The following is a 4,987-nucleotide window of genomic DNA, read 5'->3' as shown; positions in this document are numbered from 1 at the left end:
TGACGGAAAGGAAAGTATAGCTCAAAGGAAACAATAAATTAAGCTTTCTCCTAAAATAATGTAAATGGTGTTGCCCATCGAATATGAAGAAAATACAAATGATTGATTAAAACTAGAATTTATATATCATTGAGAACATTACATATGAAAAGTGAAAGTGGTCCTAAATTCCACCACCATTCTTCCTTTGCCCCGGCAGGCAAAAGTAGGGATGTTATTTTTCCTCTCTTCAACCCTTTGCTAGTCAAAGGGACGTTATGAAATAGTATGACTCAACGCAAAGAGATACTATATAAAGTTTTGTTCTAATAACTACGGCTCTATATTCTGCAGGGCACATGGTAGTCTATATTCTGCCATGAATAAAAAATATGAAGCGGATGTATTCTGCAATGCTCAAGGTCCATACAATACACATAACTTGAAATAGCACACTCAAATATATGCTCATTGTCCATGCGCAACAAAAAGCATGCCCACTGTCCATTAGACAACCAAATATATGTTGTTATATGCACAACAATCAAATACATTCTCACTGTCCATGCAATGAAACCATAGAAGAACATGGCAAAAATCGGTTGCTATGCGCAGCGGGGCTATACCTCCGATTTTTGAGTGGGGAAGAGACGGCCTTGCTGCTTCTATTCGCCGGCTCCGCAGCGTTGCCCAGAGCGTTGGAAGAAGAGTGGAGGAAAGAGGGAGGGAGGAGGGGGTGCCGCCGCCTTTGTTCAACCGCTCCGATCGGGAATCGCAGACGCAGACGCCGCCGCTGCCCATTTTTCGTGCGAGAGGTAGGTTTTCTTTTCGCGTGAGGAGATAAATTTCGGTGGTGTTTGGTTGGTGGCTGTCCACACGAGGGGGCAAACCTGACCAAACGGGCCGGTTTTGTCGGGCCGGCACGATAGCCCGCGTGCGGCCCGTCATGGACCGGCACGGCACGTGGCTTAGTGGGCCGTGCCTGGGCTGCCATGCCCGGCACGCGTGCTTGCCCGGCACGGCACGGCCAACCTTTTTTTAACAAAACCACGTATACGTACCAGAGACAGAGAGCCAGGGAACAGAAGACGAACCTACGTGCCGACTAGGTATTCAAGTACACTAAACATTTCGTATGAGTTTTCCTCTCGTCTTTGGCGGCTGGACCCTAGGTCATCTTCCAACGCCATCTTTCGGCGGCTCCCCACCGTCGATGACCTCGGTCCTCGATGGTGAGGGGGGTCGCCGGATCCATTCGTGTGGATTACTTTTACTCTTTTGTAGTCTAAGTTTTTAGGTTGTTCATTGTCTTTGCTCTTCGGCGGCGACGATGATGACACTAAATAAAGATTTTTTGGATCCTTCCCTGATGAGTTCATCGGTCCTATGGTTAGAAATGGATTTAGAAACCAGTCTGTTCAAATAAGGATGGTGTGGCGGCAGTGGCATTCTTTTGGTGGACATGTGTCCTCAAACTGTTGCGACGGAGTTTGCTCCAGCGTCGGCGCGAAGTTTGGGAGGTAGTCCAGGAGCGGATGCAGATTGTGGTCTGCATCGACGACATCTGGAAAATGGAACATGTGTTGGGCTCGTGGTTCGTGGCTGGCAGGTATGCTTTTCTCCTTCGGCCTCTTAGTCGTGGTGGGATGCCAGATCTACCGTTCGATGACATGTCCGGAGTGTTGCCTCGGTATGATTCACTTTTAGTGAGCCACCTTGGAGGTTCGCAAAGCTGCATATTAGCAATGGAGTCGTGTCAAGCTCGGATGAGGAGGTGATTTGTCATTCTTTTTTTCGGTGGCTGCTATGATGATTTCGGAGGACAGGTGACGTGCGTTGGTGTCAAGCTCAGAGATGTTCTACTATTTTTTCAGTTTTATCATGTCGATCTTTACGTGACTTTTACCTTGTTCTTTATGATATGAAGGAGACACGTATATCATGAAAAAAAAACAGAAGACGTGTGTGCCTGCGATCCCTTATCCCTGCAATCGGTGTGACTCGCACCGACGCACTGCAGCGCTGCGCATGGTCACGGGCGGTGTTCAGTGATCGATTTTTTTATTCCAGCCAACGAGGTAGCGAACCAGAGCCAGGGAACGATCGATGCCTTAACGTGCCTAGCTGTGCCGGCGTGCTAAACGGGCCGCCTAGCCATCCCGTGTAGCGAGGGGGCCGTGCCTGGGCCAGAGAGGCCAACACATGTGAAGAACCTCGGGGCTTTTTCTCGGTCGGCTCTGCATACCGTATGTTGGTCAGGACGAAAATGAATAGGGGGAGCTGGTTGGAAGGCCGGGAGGGGTCCTCAAGAAACCAGGAGAGCAAGGAGTGGAAGTCACTTTGAAAAGTTCAAGTTCCATCTAAACTGAGGGTTTTCATGTGAAGATTGTCAAGGCACTCAATCCCATCTAGGAAAGTTCTGCACCACCGAAACATGGCCACAACTCCAGCTTGTCCCTTATGTGGGGCTCGCGATAGTTGGAGACACGCCTTGTTAAACTGTCCTGCATCCGGCAACACATGGGCTTTGAGTGCGAAAGAGATTATTATCCAGCAAAGCATACATCAGGAGGAGGATGCTAAGGAATGGATTTTCGCCATGCAAACTGTGCTCTCCATTGAAGATTTTGTCAGGTTTGTTGTTACTCTCTGGGCGATCTGGGATGCGCATTGGAAAGCCATACATGAAGGTATTGTCAGGAGCCTGCAGGTCATTCATGGCTTTATTGCTTCTTACTTGTCGGAGATACAAACACTAGTCCTGAACAGAGTGAACCATGGGAGTGCAGCGGCAAGGCCAAATGGCTGGTTGCCACCGCCTGAACATCATGTAAAAAAATGTTGATGCAGGGACGTGGTTTTTTCTAACTGTATGCGCGCACAACCTGTATCCTCGCCGCTCATCCAGCATGCAGTCCCATCAGGTTGGCCCACCAATTGTCAGGCATGCATGGTATTCCATCCTCACGTGATATTCTCGTGCCTGTATATCAGGCCGTATTCAAATAGATGCGGGACCAGCACTACAGATTCCTGACAAATGTACCATCGACTGTACTAGAACCTTATTTGGATTCAAATTCCGAATGTGGATTTATAATAATAGGCAAGTGATGAATAAAAATATAGTTTAAGAATTTATAATAATGGTATAAACAAGAACCACTGCTCCTTGGGATTCAAAAATGTCCTAATTTTCATATTAGTTTGTTTCAGGAGAAAGAAATTGTATAAACAAGAACCAAACTTTGTAACTTAGCCATGGAAACTCTACTATAGCTCAGAACTTTTGAAGAACGTTAGTAGCACTTCTTTTGAACTTTATTATCAAAAGTTGAAGAACTTATAATAAGGAAAACTTTGAACAAGTTCTTCAGGTTTTGATGATAGAGTTCAAAAAAAGTATTAATAAAGTTTATGTCCATTTTTGTTTCCAGACACCACATTAACAAAAAAAAGAACCCATGTTACATACAAAAATAAAGTTCGTTAGCAATTTATTCAGAGTGTCTACTCTGTAAAACAAAGTTCTGTTAAAACATACAAGTCCTTCGTCAAAATTCTGCAAAGTACGAGTGGGACATCCGAAAAGTTCTTGTACAATTCTGCCTACAAAATTACAATCTATGCAGGAACCAGGACAACTTGCTGGTCATGAAGACATGAACTAAAGTAAGTCAGGAGCCTGGCATGTTAACTCGTGTGGCAGACGTCGTCCAGCCTCCATTTCATCATCATCCTTGAAAGTAGGCAAGTTTAGAAAGATCAAATCAGAAGCAAGAAACAGAATAAATGGAAGAATAGTTGAATAGCACCCGCATCATACAAATTCATCACGCACTGGAGAACACAAGACCAAGAGCAAAAGTGATAGATCCATGTGCTACTAGATCCATGACGTAGCAACAATTTTGCACACCTGCAATCAAAATCCATATCAATCTGTAACACAAATCATGGGCAAGCAGGAAGAAGCGATCCCAATCCTTATTACCTAGTAATACAACTCCTAGATTTGGCAAGCGGGGAATGGGGGATTACCTGTGAGTAGTGGTCGGTGCTGATGCTAAGCTAGCCGGTGAGACGAAGTGGCGTCCGTGGTCCTCGGCAGCCGGAGGAGGCAGAACACAGCTCGTTCGTCGTGGTATCTGGTGCTAGGAGCCGTCAACGCATCGAATGCTTGGTGAGGGCGGACTACCAGATCTGCACCGCACTGGGTGACGGCGAGCGATCCGGGGACTCCTCACCGCACGCCGTGGTGGGGAGGAGGCTGATCTGGTCGGAGACCTTCAGATCGGGACGGTGGCCGGTTGTGGAAGAGGAGATGGAAGGGGCGGCTGGATCTGAGATGACGGAGAGAGAGGAGGAGTTTGGCTGGCTGTTGAGGGAACGTGTGAGCAGGGTGTCATAGGCATGGTGCAGATACGATTTGATTGTATTCCGGCCGTATGCCCCGAGGAAAATGGGAAGAGGGGTAATTGCGTGGGACCAGATGGTCCACGGTTGCTCGCATCCACATGTCCCAGCAACGGCGCCGATTCGCGTTGCGCGTGCAAACAGTTAGGATTAGCCATATTCGGTTGATGCAGCCGTGGGCAGAAGAGGTGAGTATGGTGCAGTGGGTGCTCTATGCAGAGATGGTACGGGTAAATTCCTGGGAGCTTCAGCTTTTGTTTACACCTCCATTGGTGATCCAGCAATATTGGAATCCTTAGGAATACGAGAAGGTATAGTGCTAGCCAAGGACCTGAACGAGCATCGGGTGCATATTGTTTCTGATCGTAAAGGGGTTGTCGAAGAAGTTCATAAAGGAGGCGCTGCTGCATATGGAGCAATTGTCCAAGAGATCAAACTTTATCTATCTTCCTTTGTTTCTTGTAATTTAGTTCATGAGTTTAGAAGGTCAAATTTTGAGTCTCACAATCTAGCGAAGCATGCTTTGAGGATAGGGGCGGGCTGCCATGTTTGGTTAGGCCAGCCCGACGGGATTTCCTTCGTCCCTGTAAAT

At 47.0% G+C, this 4,987-nt stretch overlaps 1 long non-coding RNA gene across 1 annotated transcript; it reads right to left on the bottom strand.

Annotated features, from left to right (window-relative positions):
• Positions 1–3,451: 3,451 nt before the first annotated feature.
• Positions 3,452–4,425, bottom strand: LOC125549222. Its single transcript, XR_007301280.1, has 3 exons — positions 4,021–4,425; positions 3,806–3,898; positions 3,452–3,718 (listed from the first exon to the last, which is right to left on the bottom strand). It is a non-coding gene; the product is annotated as an uncharacterized LOC125549222 (long non-coding RNA).
• Between the last annotated feature and the right edge of the window lie 562 nt (positions 4,426–4,987).

Source organism: Triticum urartu, chromosome 3 (genome assembly GCF_003073215.2).
Source record: "Triticum urartu cultivar G1812 chromosome 3, Tu2.1, whole genome shotgun sequence".
NCBI classification, from domain to species: domain Eukaryota; kingdom Viridiplantae; phylum Streptophyta; class Magnoliopsida; order Poales; family Poaceae; genus Triticum; species Triticum urartu.
The sequence above is the reverse complement of the archived record's forward strand: the minus strand, read 5'-3'. Positions and strand labels throughout refer to the sequence as shown.